Source organism: Phasianus colchicus, chromosome Z (assembly GCF_987193195.1).
Source record: "Phasianus colchicus chromosome Z, bPhaCol1.hap1.1, whole genome shotgun sequence".
Lineage (NCBI taxonomy): Eukaryota > Metazoa > Chordata > Aves > Galliformes > Phasianidae > Phasianus > Phasianus colchicus.
This window is the reverse complement of record NC_143476.1, coordinates 24,614,223-24,636,445: the sequence shown is the minus strand read 5'-3', so window position 1 is coordinate 24,636,445 and position 22,223 is coordinate 24,614,223.

The window sequence follows — 22,223 nt, the reverse complement described above, 5'->3', positions numbered from 1 at the left end:
GTCTCAGAATGCAATACAATACAATACAATAAAACAATTGTAAGTTGCGCATAGTGAAGAGACTTCAGTAAAATACTGACAGTAGAGGCTGATGAGGTTCAGAACTGGACTCTAAATCAATTTCTCAAAAATGAATAGGAGTATAATGACTTCAGTTTGTTTTTTGGAAAGACAGAATTTGTCCAGGATAGGAGAATAGTCCTAAACACAAAACATATCTGTAATTGTTTGGTTAGTTCTATTTCTATCCTACTGTATCCTGTCCCCCTGCCACTTGAAGTCGAAGCTTCAGAATGGAGAGCTCAGGGAGGTGGCAGGATTTTTCTCAAGGAATTGTAGCTGTCAACTAGGAAGAGAATTCACACTGAGGCTGGAGCAGCACAGTGGTGTTCACTCATGCCAAGGCATGTTTGGATAAAGCTCCGTGGGAGGAGCACAAGGAGAGAAAATTAACATCTTCACAAGTTGTGTCCAAATGCCAATCTGGTAGACTTGCATTGGTGCTTTAACTCTTAGTTAAATTGATTGCATTAGGAATAGCATTCCTAGCAAGTCAAGGAAGTGATCCTTTCCTTCTACTGCAAGGACTGTGGAGCTTGGCTCTCTTTCTGACCTGAAGGTGAGAGAGCAAAGGCCCCAGTTAGAGGTACAAGGCAAAGGAATCATGGAGAAATATGGGATTTGCACCTTGTTTAAAGGACAAGTATTTAACCCTGCGTGCTCACAGAGTCAAATTTGGGCTTACAGTTCCATTCCAGGCAATGAAATGACCAACGTTTCAAGACACAAGTTTATCCTTGTAGCATCCCTTTATGAGATGCTACTCAGAAACCACCCCCAGCGATTCAGGTGGAGACAGTCAGGGAGCTCCTCCTCCATCTGGACTGTCACAAGCCCATGGGACCGGATGGCCTACACCCTCGGGTGCTGAGAGAGCTGGCAGGGGTGATTGCTGAGCTGCTCTCGGCCATCTATCAGCTCTCCTGGTTAACTGGAGAGGTCCCAGAGGATTGGAAGCTTGCTGATGTGATTCCCATCTTCAGGAAGGGCTGTAAGGAGGATCCGGGGAACTACAGGCCTGTCAGCCTGACCTCGGTACTGGGGAAAGTAATGGAGCAAATCATCTTGGGTGAGATCACACGGCACATGCGTGGTGTCCAGGGGATCAGGCCCGGCCAGCACGGGTTCATGAAAGGCAGGTCGTGCTTGACCAACCTCATCCCCTATGACTGGTTGACCAGACTGGTAGATGAAGGAAAGTTGATGTAGTCTACCTGGACTTCACCAAAGCCTTTGACATGGTCTCTTACAGGCTTCTTCTGGGGAAACTGGCTGCCCATGGCCTGGACAGGTACACACTCCTTTGGGTAATAAACTGGCTGGAGGGCCATGCTCAACAGGTGGTGGTTAATGGAGTGAAGTCCAGCTGGCGATCTGTTTCAAGTGGTGTCCCCCAGGGGCCTATCTTGTTTAATATCTTTACTGATGACTTGGACGAGGGGATTGTGTGTACCCTCAGTAAGTTTGCAGATGACACCAAGCTGGGAGGTGGTGTGGACGTGCCTGAGGGTAGGGAGGCCCTTCAGAGGGATTTAGATAAGCTGGATCACTGGGCTGGGGTGAATGGAATGAGGTTCAACAAGGCCAAGTGCCGGGTTCTGCACTTTGGCCACAACAACCCATGCAGTGCTACAGGCTTGGAGATGAGTGGCTGGATGATTGTGAAGAGGAAAGGTACCTGGGGGTGTTGGTTGATGCTCGGCTGAACATGAGCCAACAGTGTGCCCAGGTGGCCCAGAGGGCCAATGGCATCCTGCCCTGCATTAGAAATGGTGTGGCCAGCAGGAGCAGGGAGGTGATCATCCCCCTGTACTCAGCACTGGTGAGGCCGCACCTCGAGTACTGAGTTCAGTTTTGGGCCCCTCACTACAGGAAAGACATTGAGGCCCTGGAGCGTATCCAGAGAAGGGCAACGAAACTGGTGAGGGGCCTGGAGCACAAGTCTTATGAGGAGCGGCTGAGGGAGCTGGGATTGTTCAGTCTGGAGAAGAGGAGCCTCAGGGGAGACCTCATTGCACTCTACAACTTCCTGAAGGAAGGTTGCGGTGAAGAGGGGTTTGGCCTCTTCTCCTAGGCGACGAACAGGACCCGGGGAAATGGCCGCAAGTTGTATCAGAGGAGGTTTAGGTTAGACTTAAGGAAGAACTTTTTCTCTCAGAGAGTGGTCAGGCACTGGAATGGCTGCCCAGGGAGGTGGTGGAGTCGCCATCTCTGGCAGTGTTCAAGAGGCATCTGGTTGAGGAGCTGCGAGATCTGGTTTTGTGCTTGTGGTAGCAGTGATAGTGTGAAGATGGTTGGACTAGATGATCTTATAGTCGTTTCCAACCTTGTGATTCTATGATTCTATCCTCTTCCACTCCACTCCACTCTTCCTCTCCACAGCCCTTCTGTCCCCCAGGGCATGCCCAGAAAAAAAACAAAACAAAAAACAAAACAAACAAACAACAACAACAAACAGCTTCAATGCCACTAACTGCAGATAGCAAAGGCTGTTTCTATCATTCCGCTTATTGAATGGGCTCCATCTGGGCAGCTGTATTTCAGACATGGGTATTTCTTATTCTAAACAAATATCAGACTCATTTGTTTCCACGAGGTGTTTGCCAACAGTTACAAGCAATTTCACACTTGTGTTTTTATTTTCTATCTCAGATGTATGCTTTACTTATTAGATTATTTTAAGCATTGGTAACAGTAAGTCTCATCCTTCCCCGCTGAGCTGTTGCTGAAAACAAATCAAGGCATAATGTCTTTCTCTATGTTATTGCTTTGGGAGAACAAGCAAATATTGATGCTGTCCTTACTAATACTGTATTTGTAATGCTTGCCAAGCTGAAGCAGTTACAGTACATTACTCGAGCTGAAAGCCACACATAAGCTTTATTTTTCTTTTAATTAGATCTTAATTAAATATATATATATATCTCTCCTTTAATGAAAATGGAGTAACTGCTCTTTTCCAGATTAAAGGCATATCCCATGAGATTATCACAGTGTTCCAGAGTCCCTCCAGGTTTACTAGCTCATTTTTGAAATAAATCTTATGTTTTCCTCTCATAAGAGTGAGGAAAACAATTACTGCCAGATGAAAAGAATCTGATGAGCTAGTAGCTCAGGGTTAGATTTCTCCCTGAATGAATGTTTGCTCTGGATGTGGAAATAATTATTTACCTGGCATTTATTTATTCATTTCATACTCACGAGTGTTATCATTTCCTTCTTTAGCTGGGGCAGAATCAGAAATGATGAAAACCAGTTTGTTCTCAAACATGCTTCTTTTCTGTTTCACATCTATCTAAAACCAAGAAGAACTGATAGACAATGTTTTCAACCAGTTCAGCTTCCAAGCAGATAATAACAATAGGCTTTTCCTTATTATACATACTGCCCTCAGAAGAGATCAGAGACATTTGAGAGTTCCTCCTGTGGATGGAGGAACCTCTTTTCCTCTTTTGGATATTGTTTTCTTGGAGAGAAAAGGAAAACGCTGTTAGATGAATTTAATTTTCATGGAAGGATTGAGGAAATTATTATGAATGGATTTTTAAACTCTTTTCCTCAAATTAAACTCCTTTCCAGAATTAGGCCAAAATAAGGCTTCCTTCTCTTTGGTGGAAGAAGGAAGAATCTGCAGAAGTACTGAATGTTGTTTGATCACTACACTTCATAATCATGTTTCTGCTTTGTTTGTAATAATTTTTGTAAGCACTCCTGTGCAGACAAACACTCAGACAATTGCCTTTTGTCTCGAGTTTGAAATCACTGAATCTCAGTCAAAGCTTCCAACCAAGAGTAAACTGTACAGGCAAAGAATCAGTCTTGAGGGAGACACAGAAGCCCTGGTAGAGACAGAGAGGAATGGTACCTTGAAAGAAAACATATAATGGTAGGATACCAGGTGGAAACTGGAAAATATATGTAAAACATGGTATTTTTTAGTTGTGGAAACTTAACTTACATCCTTAGAATACAAAACAAAGTTGTTATGGCGTTGAGATCTCCATTCAAAAGAAACTCCAGCGAAGAAACTGTTTTATTACTGCATTAGCTAGACAGTGGCTTAATGGGAGCATTGTTTCAATATAGTAGATCAAAACTAGATCTCCATGTATGTATGTTCCAGACATACTTAAAGAACTACTAGCAGCTAAAATGAAAAAAGAGGCTCCCATCAACACATACGTCTGTAGATGTCTGCAGGGAAGAAGTGGTGACTGAACAGTACCAAATTATTCTTGATAGAGTCATTGTTTAATGGGCAAAGGACTATACTTACTTTTAGTTCAGTGCTATTATATAGCCTGTAAAGCTACAGAAAACAGCAGAATTTCAGTTAAAAGGCAGTCGCATTTACTGTCTTCCATGAAATTGTCTTATACTTCTGGAATGAGAGCAGCACTTTATTCCAGGATAGTAGGAGTCCCATAATACTGTTCTTACAAGGCATGAACTCTTACCTCAAAGTGAAGGCTCACATCTTAATGATCTGACATAAAGACAAACAAACAAACAAAACCAGAATAAATATCTGTAAGAGACACTAAGAGGATGTTTAGTCCAGGCTCTTGACTGAGGCTGGGACCAGCTATACGTAAGCCTTTCCTGGCAGAGTTTTTCAGAAGCTACCTCTGCACAAAATAACATCTTCCTGGCATCCTGCTGTGGTGATATCTGTCTACATGGCTGAATAATCATTGCTGATAGCTTAGCTTAGTCTTCTGTACGGCAACTGAAGCTCATTATATCTATCTGCATTATCCAGGGATTGTATGGAAATGGAATGTAGAACGAGGGCTTCTGCTAGAACTGTAAGTATAAGGTTCACATGAGGTTTTGCTGTTAGCAAGCAGTTGGTAGGTCAAACACCAATGGGTGTTTGCAAAATGACCTCTTTACATAAATTACTGCTGATGGGCTGCTGAGTAGAGTGGGCAGTGCTTATTCAAGATACTTGCTGTTATTCTTTTTCTCTACTGAAAGCAGTTGTAAAGTAACTGTTGCATTAATCTGTCAGACAATTCATATATATCAGAATCAATGATGTGTGAAATACTAAATTTAATCAAACAAATCCTTATAGAGCAGCCCATTTACTATAGTGAAATTCACTGATGTGATGTGAGTTTGCCAAAAACATTTTTTTTATCAAAAGCATGTTTGAAAATGAAATTAAAAAAAAATGAAAAAAAGAAGTTTATGACTTTGTATGTAATAGAGGAACGGGCACTAACGGGCCGTTCCCTTGTACCGGTTCTTGGCAGGATTGGTCAGTCAGTCATGTGGATAAGATGCTTGCTTAGCGAGAGACAAAATAACACAGAAATAACTGCAACAGTACTCTATTTCCCCTAAAATCTTAATCTGGAAGACATCCTGGAAACTTACTTTGCCTCCATATTCTGGACAAACAGACAGACATGGAAGTATAGGTAACATTGTCTCACATGATAAAGGAAGCGTAGAATTTCGGTACTTTTATCATGTGATACATCAAAGCAGTCACAATTTACTTTTTCCATTGGTTTATCATTTTATGGCAACACATCAATAAAATCCCATTGTTTTGGAAATTAAACATAAAGGGGGCATGCACCAGATGGATTTGTGTTTGTATTTATGCATAATTTTCATTTTTGAAAGCTACTCTGTGCACTGGATCACTATGAGGGTGAATAGATGTCTGTCTTCTTCCTTGAAAATAAGCACGAATCTGTGTGTATTTCATGTCTCCTTGGCATAGGTTTTGCTCTGACATTAAGTTATACCCATGTGGATCACAGTTTAAGTTCCTTGCTTACTTAAGATAAGTAGCAATCTGCCTAGCTGCTTGGGTTCTGTGGATGTTTCAACACTGAACTAAAATAAATGTCCAGATAATTTTGTAAGTGAGCAATAAATCCATTTTTCCTTCACAAACAACTGATCCTGGAGAAGACGAACTGTCTTTGGACCCTCTGGATCAGCTAATAATAATAATAATAATTTTTAAAAAATAGAGGAGGAAGGAGAAAGAGAAAGGGAAAAGGAAGAAGAAGGAAAGGAAAGGAAAAGAGAAAGGGAAAGGGAAAGGGAAAGGGAAAGGGAAAGGGAAAGGGAAAGGGAGAGGGAAAGGGAGAGGGAAAGGGAAAGGGAGAGGGAGAGGGAAAGGGAGAGGGAGAGGGAAAGGGAGAGGGAAATGGAAAGGGAAAGGGAAAAGGAAAGGGAAAGGGAAAGGGAAAGGGAAAGGGAAAGGGAAAGGGAAAGGGAAAGGGAAAGGGAAAGGGAAAGGGAAAGGGAAAGGGAAAGGGAAAGGGAAAGCATTGCTGTGGAACCTGTGACCTGACAAACTCTAAGAAATCCAAGCATCGGGCTTCATGTCATAACAGTCAGAGGGACTATTCACACCTTCAGTGTCTCAGAGCAGTGTGGACGATGTGATCAGTAATCAGCAGAATGCAGAGGACAAGTGAATATATACTGAAGCTGGTAGCATCTGAGATCATATGATCGCTGTAGGCTGTACCACGTCTTGGGCTTCCTCCATCCTGTTGTGTTTATATATATATATGAGTATCATCCCTGCTTGTACCTGTTCTGTCTGCCTGGTTCTATCTGTTCTGTCTGTCTGACCCTCAATATTACAGGCCACCAGTAGTGACCAGTATAAGATTTGAGTTATGCATTCTCCCTTTGCAGCTACACATGATCACTGCTTGAATAATAAGGTCACAGCTGCAAATGTGAAAAGGTAAGCACTATAGTAGATAGTATCCCCCCCTACTGTGACTTGCCATCTCTGTCCTTTCATGTACCTAGAGAACACAGTCCCTAAATTACAGAGCAGAAACTCAGAAGTAACTCTAGCCAAAATTTTTACAGTTACATGAACATTTCATAATTCCTGTAATTGTCAGAACAATGAGTGTTAAAAAGCCAAAGGACAATATTTTCCTCTGAAAAAGATAGGTAGTAATTTCAAATGCGATTCCTTTTAGGAATGAAGAAGTTATAGTTTGAAGTGTAACACTGAAATTTGGAGGAAGGTTTATTTACCTTTCCCCAGTGGAAAGTTGTTGGGTTTTTTTTTTTTTTTTTCCTGTCATTTTCCATTCTCTTATGACATCTACTCATGTTAGCCACTAATAGTTTCTGGTGTCAGAACAGGCTGCATGCTTCTAGCTGAACTGCCTAGCAATCCTCCAGAAAAAAAATCTCATGCTTCTATCTCATGAAAACAATGTTTGTGTTTGCCCGCCAGGCCTTGCTGTGATCTGTACAGATCTGTACACTTCATCGAGGTATATTAACAATGTTACACAGTGACATACACCTTCATCCAGTACGTTTTACAAAACTATGGCATGCAAAGGCACAAGAAGGAAAAAAAGTCAACAGAAAAGTAGCTGGTAATTAAAATTTTCAGTAAAACAAACCAAAAATAAATTACTTTTGTGAGACAGCTTGATCTTTTTACCTTGACTTCCCCACTCGCTCAATTATAGTGAAAGATGGCAATGATAATAGTGAGATGCAGAGTTTACCAACAACGTTCTATTTTCAAGATCTCCTGGTCTTAACAGATGGTAATTATGTAAAGTGGGGTGTTAGATTCATTATTTTCTTTCAGGAGTACTTTTGGCTGCAGTTTTTTGTCAATGTCAGCTCCAGCTTCCATTAATGGAAGCATATGTGCTGTAGAGCTGTCATGATATATTCCTAAACCAAAGCACATCTCTAGCAGCATTCCTACTCACTTCAATGGGAGCTCCAATGGTTTCAGCCAGACTGCTGACAACAGCAGACACATAAGGAAGGAACTCCTCAAAAAAAACACAAATAGACAAAATGTACTCAGTATGATTGACTGCTTCTTTAATGTCATATACATAAGAGAATACATACCAAACTCTTGCAAAAGTCTCAGAATAATTGAATTTGATTTGTTTAGAAGGTAAACATTGGTGGTAACTCACAAGCATGTTTGTTTAGACGCAATCCATAAATTGCTCAGATGAAATTAGTGATAACACTGATAAAAAAATGGTGGAAAGATAAAGTCATGACAAACTTTTTTTTCCTGCAAGACTATACATGTCCAGATCTCAACCTTCATTACAAAATTTTTCAGGTGTAGCTTTTCTTAAACAACCCTTCCTATTGTCTATATTGTCTATATACATCAAGATGGATATTTTCTCCTTGCTCTTAAGGCAAAACTTCCTCTCACCGAGTCTCATAATATAAGACTTCATAATCTACTGCGTGAGAATGTCTCCAATATTATTTGTATTGTGTTGAGTAGCATAAGATAACAATTCAGACAGAGGCATTTCAAAAATCCTCAACAGTAGACTTTTTTGGTTGTCAAGCAAAGCCAAAAAAGCCAAATAGAGAGCATTACCATTTAGATGAATAGTGAAGTTGCTACAGTAATGAAATGAGGGTAAAGTATGATAGAAGTGAGCAATTTCTAATAATTTTTCTTTGTTTTTCGGATGAGACGATACAGAAGATGGCATAAAACTTGCTTCCACTGGTAACTAGTCCCATGTTTTCAAACAATACATTATTTTTGTATGTGCATATTTACACAAGAAAGAAGTCTGGGGATTCAAAGTACTATTTTGAGCTTTATTTTCTTTTTTAATTTTCAATAATATGTATATTATAATAAATTATTATGTCTAAAGAAGTAATTTTTCTTCTCTTTAGAAGTGCTAGCTTTACATTCTAATTATGCTTAGCAGAATATGCAATGACTCCTGGTTGATGCTGTAGCTGGTCATATACATTACTGAAAAGAGAATGCCATGCAAAATACCTTATTATGTCCTGAGAGAGTTACACATATAACATCTTTAGGTATCTAAAAAAGCCAACAATATAAAACCCAAATCAGATCACTGTTGTACACAACAAGCTTTAAGTGGTGAAATGCTTTAATAAAAATCTACTCGTATTTAAAAATCTGAACCACGATTCAGATGACTGATGCTCTGTGAACTTTACCAAGCCACTTAGCATCACTTCAGTTACTGTTGAAAAAGCAGATTATCTCTGCCTTCTTATTTGGAAGTTATAGAGACCAACTTTCTGAAAGTCTTTCATGGGATGTTCTGCTGCTATCATGTTAATATCATTGAAAGATGTACAGTGCTAATTGAAAATGAACCTTTTTTGTTACTGTCCCATGGCTACTATGAACATGGGGAACTATTTCATATAATTTAGTGTTATGGATTCCTGTTACCATATTCTTCCTATCCTTGGCCAAGAGAAAGGGCACAGAAACATGACATCCAAAATGTAAGCTGCCTGTTGTCTTCCTGCCATTCAAACTGTGCCTCATGAGTCACCTATGGTTCAGGAAGGAAATCAGAGGTCAGCCAGAAGTGGAGGCAGTGTTGCTGACCCAAGGGTTGACCTCTCTGCACTCATATGGAGAGTTACATCTTCCAGTGAATGCTGCCTGGTCATCTAACATCTCTTCTTAAGTGTACTGCTGAATAATGAAAATGTTCAAAGAGTCTAAAGAAAAAAAATACTCTGATATGGGCAGAAGGCTGATTCGAATATAACTGAAAGTGATGTTGGAGAAATGGTAGCCTGAGTCCTGATACTTAGGATCAAATTGCTGCTCTACCAGATATTTATCATCGTAAAATGAACTGTCTCTTTAGTAGAGAGAACATTATTCCAGCATGGAGTCCAGGCCATGTCTACAGTAAAGAAGCCGGAGGAATCCCAGGCATCCATACAGACTGGAAGGAGCGGTTCTTGAGAGCAGCCCTGCAGAGAAGGATCTGGGGGTCTTGAAGGATGAAAAACTTAACATGAGCCAGCAGTGTGTTCTTGCAGCTCGGAAAGCGAATGGTATCTTGGGCTCCACCAGAAGAGGGGTGGTCAGCAGGGACAGGGAGGTGATTGTCCCTCTCTACTCTGCTCTTGTGAGGCCCCATCTGGAGTAGTGTGTCCAGGTCTGGAGCCCCCAGTACAGGAAGGACAGAGAGCTGTTGGAGAGGGTCCAGAGGAGAGACACAAAGATGATCCGGGGGCTGGAGCACCATCCCTATAAAGACAGGCTGAGGGAGCTGGGCTTGTTCAGCCTGGAGAAAAGAAGGCTGCGGGGTGACCTCATTGCAGCATTTCAATACCTAAAGGGAGCCTACAAACAGGAGGGGAATCAACTCTTTGAAAGGGTTGATAATTGCAGGACAAGTGGAAATGGTTTTAAATTGAGAGAGGGAAGATTTAGGTTGGATGTCAAGGGGAAATTCTTTACAGAGAGAGTGGTGAGGTGCTGGAACAGGCTGCCCAGAGAGGTTGTGGATACTCCATCCCTGGAAGTGTTCAAGGCCAGATTGGATGGTGTCCTGGGCAGCCTGGTCTAGTATTAAATTGGTGGCCCCTTCATGTGGCAGGTGGGTTGGAAATTCATGATCCTTGAGGTCCCTTCCAACCCTGGCCATTCTGTGATTCTGTGAGGCTGTCAGGGTGCCCAAGCTTGTCTCTTACCTGTAATCTTGCTGAAGGTTTGTGTCTCCCACATGGACATTGCTGCAGCCTCTGGTGTTAGATGCCTACAGAAGAGTAGGAGAGTGTGTACATCTCTTCTGCTGTGCTTCTGTTTCCTGTACATAGAGGAAAGAAGGCATTGTCCATCCTCACAAAGGTGTTAAGAGGAGATATCTGATGGACTGGGAGAGTTTCTAAGATTACAAACTAAAGAAACACTGAGGCATCTAAAAGACAGTAAACCCAAGGTGCCTTCCAGTTAGAAAATAACTTCTGTGCTTTATTATAGATATAAGAGTGTGAAGACAAAAATGTATTTTGAAAGTGTGTTTGAAAATGAGAGCTAAATGCTTTCCCCAGATAAATGCTGTGTGTGAACAGATTACCTTTGTTACGAATGATGGCCTGCAATTTTAAAGAAACACTAAAACATAACTTGAGAAGAACTATGACTAGGATCTTTAGCATTTCCACTCTCAAGCACAAAGGAAAGGGTCAGGCAGGCAAGTAATTCACTGCTATTAAGTTGGAAAGAACTTATGTGTATAAACTAAACAATTTTGAAGTCCAGGTAAGATTTGTGGGGCTATGACACCATACACTGCTATCAGACATATGGAAGCAGTACCCCAAGTACTCTGCAAAGGATGCTTCAGAACTGGATTTGTTTGTAAAAGGAAATCTTTAAAAACTGTGGATAGAAAAGACATTGTGTGTGACATCTGGGCACTGTGAGGAATTCAAGTGGTGTTATTAGAATAATCTTAGGCAGGACAAGGGAGATTACTTTCCTTATCTATCATTTTTCACTCTGGGACAATATTGCTATCATCTTTGCAGTAGAATGGCTATCTCTTTTTTAAAACATTTTAATAACTGTCTTCTCTCTTTTCCCTAATGTATGAACACGCAATGCCTGTCTATCCTCTTAAGCTGCCATCCCAGAGGACACCATTTTAACCCTGGGAATCCAAGCTGCAGGCACAAAACCCACTGCTGACTCCTACATTGCATTCCCACCCCAGCACAATAAAACACAGCTACCAAGCCCCGCAGGCCCAGTTGCCTCTTTACCAAAGTTTTTATCTCATAGGAGGGTCATGAAAGATGGCTGGAGGGCTGGGAAACCTCTCATGAGGACAAGCTGAGAGAGTTGAGGTTATTTAGCCTAGAGAAGGCTCTGGGGAAACCTTAGAGCTAACAGTTTTAAACGAATAGAGATCTGGTTTAGATTAGATACACAGGTTGCTTTGAAGTAATATCTCCTATTTAGTCCATGGAAACTGCAACCAAGTCTAAGAGCGCAATAACACTATTTGATAAGCAAGGTCTCAGCTTCAAAACTCTCTTTTTCAGCCATTAGTTATGCACAAAAGTCTGCATGCTGTGATCATAAAAATCTGCACTGGCAGAGGTGATCTACTGTTTCACAGCTGCTATGAAAGTATAATTGCTAGGAAAACGTTGCCCACATAGCCCATCTTTCACTGGCTTGAACAGATGGAAGTTAGAAGGCAGTAAATCCAGACTAAATGGTGGGTTTGTTTTTTGTCATATTCAAATTGGTATAGGGCCTGATGTTATGTTGCAAGAGAAAGGTTGTCGTCTTCTCTAACCTGATTCTAAGCCTTCAGTTCAGTTGCTATGCAATCATCAGAGTAACTGTTGCCTTCAGTTCTGCATTGGTTCAATAGGTTCTGACAAACTTACACACTGTGTTCTTCCTGTCTTCTTTCTGTTCCTATGTGAGCATTACTGGGACCCATCTGAAGCAAACTTTGTGATGTTCCTTCCAATGCACTGGAGCTGATAATCAGCTCCATACACACTTCCCTATTTGTAATCCACTGATTTGCACAGATGAACTGATTGAGAGGCTCTTCATTTTGTGTGATACTGGGGTGAGCCAACGTAATTAAGTAGGAGGCGTTACTTCAGACCACCCCTTTCAACAGAAGAAATTATTTGCTGTAGGGGTGGAAAGGCACTGGAACAGGTTGCCCAGAGAAGTTAAGGTTACTCTGTCCCTAGAAGTGTTCAGTAACAGTTTGGATGGGGTTTTGGGTAACCTGGTCTCATAGAAGTTGTTCCTGCCCATGGCAGGATGGGTAAAAACAGCTGATGTTTAAGATCCCTTCCAACCAAAACCATTCTATGCTTCTATGATTCCATAGTTTATGTATATGTGTAAAAATCTTTTTGAAAAGGTAGGCAATGTATTATCCCCAAGAACCTAACTGTTTTCAGCCACACCTACAGGAAGGGTGTAGGCAGATATGTCTTTGCTAAGCGCCTCCCAGGAGATGAATGCAATCTGGGGATATGTGGAGAAACTTCCATGGCAGAATGATTTCTGGGCTTGCCAGGATAGCCTGTTTATGAGGCCCTCTTACTTCAACTACAAGAGGTATAGCACTGACAGGCCCTCATCCTGATGGGGGATTCCAACCATGCAGATGTCTGCTGAGAAAGAAACGTGGTGAGCTGTAAGCAGTCAAAATTCCTGGGGTTCACTGATGACAACTTCTTTGTCCAGGTACTAGATAAACCAACCAGATGTGAAGGGTTACTGGACTTGGTGCAATGCAGAGGAGGTTAAGATTGGAAGCAGGCTGGTCTGCAGCAATCATGCCTTGGTCAAATTCATGATCTTGAGGAACATGAGTCTGGCAAAGAGCAGGGACATGACTCTGAAGTTAAGAAGAGTGAACTTCTGATTGTTTAAGGAATTGTTGGATGAGATCTGCTGGGAAACTGTCCTCAGGGACATAGGAACAGAACAGAGCTGGCAGTATTCTAAGGACACCATACTGAGAGCACAAGAGCTGACCATGCTCCAGCATAAGAAATGAAGCAAAGGAGGCAGGAAATTGGCATGGCTGAGCAAGGTCCTGCTGATCAGACTGAGAGTTACAGAAAAAAAGGGAAAGCAGGGATTTGTGGCCTGGATAGAGTGCCATCTGAACATGCAGAGATGGGATCAAGAAAATCAAGGTGCAGGTGGAACTGAACTTATCGAGGGATGAGAAAATTAGCAAGAAGAGATTATGCAGGTACATTTGTCAAAAGAGGGAAGTTGAGGGCAGTGTACTTACTCTGAAAAATGATGGAAGAATTGGCAACAACAGACATGGAGAAGGCTGAGGTATTAAGTTCTTCTTTGCTTCAGTCTTCAATGGCTGTCAGGCTTCCCATTCCCATGCTCCTCATGTTTCTGAATCTCTAGGCAGGGGTCAGAAGAGCAAAATCTCTCCCACTGTAATAGCAGAGAAAGTCTGAGACCACCTCATAAAACTGAATATGTACAGCTCTATGGGGCTGGATGATGTGCATCGCAGGGTTCTGAAGGAATTCACTGGTGGGGTTGCCAAGCCACTCTCTATTGTACTCAAAAATTCATGGCTGTCAGGTGAAGTCCCCAGTGACTGGAAAAAGGGAAACATCAGTCTCATTTTTAGGAAAGGGAAAAAAGAAGACCTGGGGAACTACAGGCCTGTGACCCTCACCATTGTGCCTGAGAAGATCATGGAGCAGATCCTCCTTTAAGCTATGCCATATGATTTTTCTGCATGATGCACTGGCAAAGCAGATTTAGTAATGCGTTCATCTACAGCATGAAATATGGCATTTATTACACTAACCAATGGAAAATTAGTGTGAAGGTTTTCCTTTCTGCATCTTTTAGGAGAAGGAAAAAAGATTATGAATATTCTTTCTCTTTAGTACTGTGAATCACTGTAAATTCTCTGTTTCTATATTTTCAGCTTGGAGACTGCATATATAGGATAGTATGTACTCAATGTTTCCTCTTAATTGTCCAGCAAAAATGTTTTGAAATGACATGCTTTTGTGACATCAAGTACTGAAAGAATGTGTCTTTCCAGGTAGGGTGCCAACTGAAAACTAGGTAGTTCTTAAATAATAAAACCTTACTAAAGCATGCTGCTTTTTGAAAAAGAAAGAAAACACACATTTTACTGAATGTGAAAGCAGTACACAGAAGGTATGAGATGTGGTTCCAGATATCAAGAAAAGTCTGCTTTTGCTTTAGAAAACATACAGGCAAATCGTCAACACAGTCTTCAACCAAATAGATCTACTCCAGATTTTGAACTCCAGTTTTCCAGAGGTATGTTTAGCCTAAGAGCAGAGCAGCACAGCTTGCTCTTGCAAACGCAGTGCCCAGGGGAGACTTTTGTGGGGGCACACTGCACATGACAAAACTTCTGCCACAGCTTAAGTTCACTGACAGAGAGCCACTTCATGCATATTGTCAGTGTGAGTTGTAATCTATTATATCCAACACACCTCTTCATGAAAAATGCTTGAAAAATGAGAAGACGTGGAGTGTTAAAGCATTTCTGCAAAAGAAATGCCACAAATAGGAGGCATGTCTTGGGGACAATGTCTGTAAGTCCCAGGGACTTACAGCAGCTGACTGGCATGCTGCTGGAAGAAAACTGTGGGGGTGTTGTGGATCCTAGTGACCTCAGTTAGACATGGGGGAAAGATTTTGCTTTCTCAGTAAACACGTCTATCTCAAGGTCTCTGTTTCTCAAGGCTCTACTGACTCTCATATGTCATGTGTCCCAAGGCAATTCAGGGCCCTTTTCTCTGGGACACGTGCCTCTAAATTATGAAATAAGAGTGATGTATAGAACTCCGGTAACAGTGTGAAAGGCTGCGTGGTCTGTCTTCATCTGTTTAATCCATTTCCAGAGAGAGGAAGAGACAAACATTATGGGGAATTTTAGAGTGAATATAGAGATGTATTGTTCTTCCGTTTCCCGGGAGCCCAGTACTGCAAAAAGTCCTCAGTGTAGCCAGGTTTATTCAAAGCACTTGCTTTGTGAGAGATCTCCTATAATTAGGAGTGTCCAATACCCTTGTCAACTCCAAATTTAATGGAAAACTTGAATCTTTGAAATTTAGATTGAGTGTCATCACCAAGGAGAGCTTGCTTCTGACAGTGTGTCAGTATGCATCAGTGACAAAGCCATGATTATTTGCAAATTGAGTGCTCTGCTGTATCTACACAGTTCTTTAGGAAAGAATCTGCTTCCATGCCTAATGGTTTTTGAGAGCAGTGCTAGACTTTTAAACAGCCTGTAATTGTAGTGATGATGATTGGGTCAACTGGAATAGAAATCAAAATTTCAGCATAAAAATGGAACTTAAGATCAAACTGAAAGATGACAATTTTAACTGTCAAAAAAGAGTTTTTGTTCATTTGACATCTGTGTTAGGGTGCCTCATTAAACTTAGAGTACAGCCAGATTTCAAGCAGAGATCTGCCCAGTCAGGTGGTATTTCTCATTTGTCTTCTGCCTTTAAATAAATTATATCTTCAGCTGTGTATTACACAAGCTTTTAAATTCTTACGGTGATTCTGAAATAAAAAAAAGCTTGAGTGAGTAGATCCTTAAAAAGCACTTGTAAATTCCTAGTGAGTTTTTGTTTGTTTGCCTGATAAATACCCGTTTTTAACGTTGGGTGAGCTGTATGCTTATTATCTGCCCCTGTGTTACATAAAATATAGGGGGCCTTTACCCACAAAAGATTGCAAAATGCAAATTGCAAAAGTAACTTCTTTTCCACCTAAGAGTATACTATGATTTTTTTGGATCTGAAGGTCTTATAGAGCAGTCTGCTCAAGTTGCTCAAAGAGCAGCCCTCAACAACAGCTTGGCATAGCTATGTCAGCTGGCAAGCACTGTTCAAGTTTGTCTTAGACATTATGAGTATCTCCAGAGTGACATATATTTCTAAATCACACTCTAAATTCACTGGTAAGAGACTCTTTCCAGGGTGGACTCAGAGTCTGGATCTGTCCCAAAATGTCCATCTTCAGTGATTTTAAAGGATATCCAAGAAGATTGAAGTCTTCAGGCAAACACCTGACATTTTGTGCCAGCAGGCTTGTTCTATATTTCCTGCTACTTCTATAGGTAAGTTTTCTGAAATTAGATCAAAGAGCTTATCAGGTTCCTCTTGAAGAAAGTGATAGGACAGATAAGATGGGAGCAGTTGGAGTGGGTCCAGAGAAGGCCATAAAGATGCTTAGAGGGCAGGAGCACCTCTCCTATGAAGAAAGACTGAGGGAGCTGGGCTTGATCAGCCTGGAGAAGAGAAGGCTGCAAGGAGACCTTCTTGTACCTAAGCAGAGTGTATAAGCAGGAAGGGAGACCAACTTTTACACAGTCTGATAGTGATGGGCATTGGCTTTAAACTAAAAAAGGGGAGATTTAGGTTAGGTGTTAGAAGAAAATACATCACTCAGGGGGAAGTGAGGCCCTGGCACAGCTGCCCAGAGAAGCTGTGGTGCCCCATCCCTGGAAGTGCTCCAGGCCAGGCTGGATGGGGCCCTGAGCAGTTGAGCTGGTGGGGGGGCTCAGGGGAGCTGGGACTGGGTGAGCTTTGAGGTTCCTTCTGACCCAGGTCATTCTGTGATCCTGGGATTCTACGATCAAAGAGATAATCCATTAGCAAGATTTTATAAGACAGGTCTTCATTTAGAACTTACATCAGGCATGACATTCTGGTGAGTAATAATGCATTGGCTTTGTTTTCTTCTCAGGTGCAGGCAGGGACTGACAAAAAAACCTCCTCTTCCTGTGCCTCTGTAGGATGTCCTCGGCAGTGCCATTGAATATCATCATCTCTGATCAGCATGCTCCTGTCAATTTTACTCATGAATACTCTTTGGAAGTTTTGACTTTTCTTATTCTCCTACTGATACAAGGATGAATTTTAAAAACTCCAAGATCTATTAGAAAATGTCTACATTTTAAGTAGTTGTAAAATATTCACCACAATAGCTGTATCTCTCATAATATTTCTCTTTTCTCTAGGAAAACTCTCATCCCAGAAAGTTCATCTGAAATCAAATTGTGGTCCTTCTTTCATTTTGTTATGTTTAGTTTCCATCTTCCTTACATTATCTTTTCTTCAGGAATAAATAGACAAAAATATGGTGAATACAATTTTATTGCACAGAAGCAAACCAGTATTCTGGCAAGAAATGCATTACAAAAAATACAGAAAATGGAATGAAGGCAGACACTGATTTGCATTTTCTGATGGTATAACAATTGTAATTATTGATGTGTTGAATGTGAACTGTACTTTTTATTATAGTTAACTTTGTCTTAGCTCTGCCAAGCCTACGGAGCTGTATTTGCAAGGAGGATTGAGGAGGTAAGGGGTAAGGAAATCTTTATTTTTTTCTTAAGCTTTAATCAATTTTTTAGGCTGTGTTTTCAGTACTCTTTCCACAGTCATCAGCAAGCTTTGATTTAGATGCAAAGAGAGAAAAGGCAATCAGACTAGAACATGTACTGCATATGTCATATATTATGATACAAATGATGTCTTATATAGTTGACGATAACCCCTGCCTAAGCATATCCTATATCTCACATGTCAAATTAGGAGACAAAGTGAAATAAGGGAAGTTCTTATTCTGCACTCCTTTCTAAGTTTTAATTAGATTTGTCATCATGTGGATGGACAAATATCATCACATTTAAGACCCTTAGCTCACTCTCATTAGTCTTGGATTAATAGGTAGTGACAAAAATGGATAGAAGACTTAGCACAACTTTAAGATAAACAGGATAGTTCTCACTGAAACCAGTTATGTTTTCAGGCTGCATGCAGACAGAAGCAGTCATTTTGACATTAATTTATAATCCAAGCACAGCAGTTAGAGGTGTAATGCAATTGTAGTACCACCGCGTTCTCATTTTTGTCCTGATGCCTTCAGAAATGAAAAGCAGGACTCTAGAAACAGTCTAGACCGCATATACAGGCAAGACAGAGAAAGATACAGTGTTCACAGTGTGATGTCTAAGAAGACAAAAAAAATCAAACTTCATTGCAACAACAGACCTGTGGATTTTAGCCTGGAGCTTATTGATAATTAACACACAGAAATCTCAGCTACTCGGGGAAAAATGAAGCTATGACACAGCTTTGTTAATTCAGTTTTCTGAGCTGAATATTAATAGGTTTGTCTCCGGTCATTTGCACTCTTCTTTTACCAGAGCAGTCAGACCTTGACATCTCTACTGCCTATGCAGGTCACCATGTCCCAGAACTCACTGCAACATCTAGAAATTTTTATTCTAGCCTTAACTCCCATAATAGAGCACACGCACTAGTAGCCAGGAAACTTCAATTATTAAATCAACATGGGATTTGAGATAATTAGCTGATCCTGTTAGAATACACTTGCTAGCTAGAAATACTGCTTGTTGAGAGAGACCACAGCTATTTGCCCATGCACGGGGGCACCATGATCCTTGTGGGTCTTTTGCCAAGGAGCTGAGTGGTGTATCACTCTCCTGTTAAAAACAAGCTTCTCTTGCCCTGGGTCCACATCTTCCTGCATGATCTAAGGCTGCTAGAATGGAGTAACAAATCTGTTGAATAGTGAGGCCTGGGACAAAGTCCTGAAAGAGGCTAACAAAGACTGTTTTTTCTTCCCCAAAATGTTAAGATAAGATGCTCTTAATAAATTCTCTTTGATGCTTGCTTTTAGGGGTGTGACCTGGGTCTTTATTTGTAAAGGCATGGGCTTTGGGACCAGCTCTACTAGTATGGAGCAAGTAGGATGCATGAATAGGGCTGGTCAAAAATTAAAAATTTCAAAACCAGCATATTTTTGCCAGAAGTCTTTGTTGGCAAGTTTGCCATGGTTCACAAAACAAACAAAGAAGAGCCAATTAAAGAAAAAGCACAATGCAACAAAGCAAAACCCCGCCACCAAAAAAAATACTGCCAACCATCCCTCCCCATCTCAAACCCAACAAAACTTCTGTTTGAAATGTATCTTAGTTCTGAAGTGAATTCTAGTTCTAAAAGTAATTTTCTGAGAAGCCAAAACACTTGTTTCAAACTTTTGTTTATTTTAACACAATCTGAAAAATGTGAATCAAAACATCATGCTTTTGAGATAACTAGGGAACAACCACCTGAAGGTAGAATTCTTTCCATGAAGAACTACAGAAACCATGATTTTATCCCACTGTGGGAGATGTTTGAAAACGCATACTTTGAAATGTATGAGTATTGGTCAGAAAAGCTTCTCCATACTTTGCTATAATCATATCACTAGACTTGGAACAAGATGAACTTGCTTGTGTAGTGGTTGCAAAATATTAAATAAGATGATATTTTCAAAGGATTTCCTAGTTGGCTTCCTTCTAAAGCCAAGGATTGAACTTCCCCTAGCTTTTAAAGCAGCAGGAGAAAAAGAAACCAGTAGTAACAGCAAAAGTCAATATGGCCTGCAGGATACAGGCCCAGCATAGCCTAACCCAAATGGTCCAGCAACCCAGCAGCAGGTAAGGTCCCAGCATCTAGGGGAAGGCCGGTGAGAAGGAAAATCCCTTTGCTGCTCTCACTGAGTTTGAAGGCATGGATGGACAGGATCTCTTCAGAGACTTGGTATCCCCTTGCATTTGCAGATGGTTGATGTTGATCAGACTATCACTGACAGCTTTATCCTTTTCCCATGGCCATGTAGGGACAGGTCATCCCATCTCTGCAGGACATTTTTCCTGCTCCAGTGGGCCCAGAACTGATCTTGCTTACCTCTAGATATGGCCTCCCTCCAGCATAAGATGGGTGGCTGTTTTCCTGCAGATGTGTGGTCCAGCTGAATAGTCCATGGCTCAGATTCGGCATGTCACTTTGTGGTGTTTACATTGCTCCAGAAAGGAAAAGGAAGCTCTTCTTAGTTAATGGAAAATTTTCCTCACCAGCAACAAGAAGAACAAAGACCAATTCAATATTTTAATTAAGCAGCTGTCTGCAGAGGAGTTCCATGCCTGGGATACATCCTGTAAGGTAAGGATCTATGTCAGCACACAGTGAGGAAGACAGACTCCTCCTCAAATCTCATTCAAGCAAGGTGGGTTTATGGGTGTTCTGCCCTTGTTTGTGCTAGCTCTTACTTCACTTTGATGCAGCATAAAATCAGTGGCATCATGTGGCCTCCTCTCTATTAAAGATGTATGTTCCATATGACAATGCACAATTTCTGTTTCAGCAGTAGCCATGATACTTTCTGTAGGAGCACAGAAGGTGCTGGGAATCAAATATTGCTCCTGCATTAGAATTAGAGAACATTTTGTATTTCGTGGTCTCTGCTGCCATAGTTCTTTTTGGGTGTCTTTCTACTTTACTTGAGGGGTGTCTCTGATAGTTTGCATCACTTATCCTCTAGATGAACTTTCTCCAGGAATGCACACTCAGTATATAGGTGTACATATGCATATTTTATCATGCACATTGCGAGAATATCCTGCTCGAGATTGATCAAACCAGAGAACAAGTCATGGCGTGCGCAAGGAAGCGCCTGAAGAGACATCGGGAAAGCCTGGCATCATCCCGCCCCCCGGTGCTCTTTGTTTAACATAGACTTTGAAGACAATCACCATATCAATACGACAAGAAGAGCACTGAGACATCTTGGAAACAACAGGATGGCTACTGACTGACACCAGGTAACACAGCAATTAACAAATGTAAACTTGGATAAGATTGTGAACCTGGAGTACTCAGCCAATGGGGAAAGAGGGCAGGGGGATGGGCAAAGGGGGAAGCAAGGTACAAATAGCTGTCATTGTGTCCTTAGGGGTGCTTCTACTTGCGGGATGCCCGCCATTGTAATCGCAAATAAAATCTGCTTTTATCAGAGATACCGTTCTGACAAAATTATTTGGATATTTCCAACAGAGTGGAGAAAAGGGTGTAATGACTATAATAGCCAGTGCTCCCTACTACTTCATGGCAGGAGCTAGACTGCCTTTGTACAATAAGGTTGGGGTACAAGAGGAGCCCCTGCATTTGCCCAACAATGATCTTTCATGCATATAATTTGTCCTTTTGTGTGTGTGTGTGTGTGCACACTACTGAACATGTTCCAAGGTGTAAGAGGCTTTCTCTTAAAGGCAATTCTATTTGTGAATGAAAACAGTCTGAGTTTAAAGCAAAATCTTTTAGAGGTTAATTTGCTATTTATGACCCCTGAGTCTTTCACCTTGTGTACTAGGCTGTATGAGAAAGTGGCTTCTGGTGATACAGGTAATTGTTCACAAGGATATTGGCACACAGCTTCCAGATCCTCTTGCAGAGCCTTCCAAAAAGTTGTCAAGTGATGAGTTATGTCTCTGACAACCTGGCCTTGTGGTAGGTGTCTTTCTAATTGATTTTCCTAAGTGGCTTCCCCAGACAAAGAGTTGTCTCAGAGCTCCCCTCCTGACACAGAATTATTCCTGGTGCACCTTTCTTCAGATCTACTACGTTCCACATAGTTTTTGAGTTTGGATTTCCCTTATTTAATTGCAGCAGAACATTGATTCAGTTCTGCCTTTCATACCAAAGGTAGAGCAGTTTTGAAATCACAGAGGGACCCAATAGAGAGGTACATTTTATTTTCAGTTTTCATTATAACCTGGCCAGCTAGTTCAATGCTGACTCTCAGGCAGTGAGACAGGAAGAGTATGGGAGGCAAATCCAATTTCCAGAGATTTTATTATGCCATTTGCCAAGATATTTGAACTTAAAAGGCAGGTTTCCCAAACGTCTTTGGGACCAGGCTGTTCCCATTGTTCTCAGCATACACTGGGGAGATTTTCCTTGTACAAATCAGGGGTGGGATG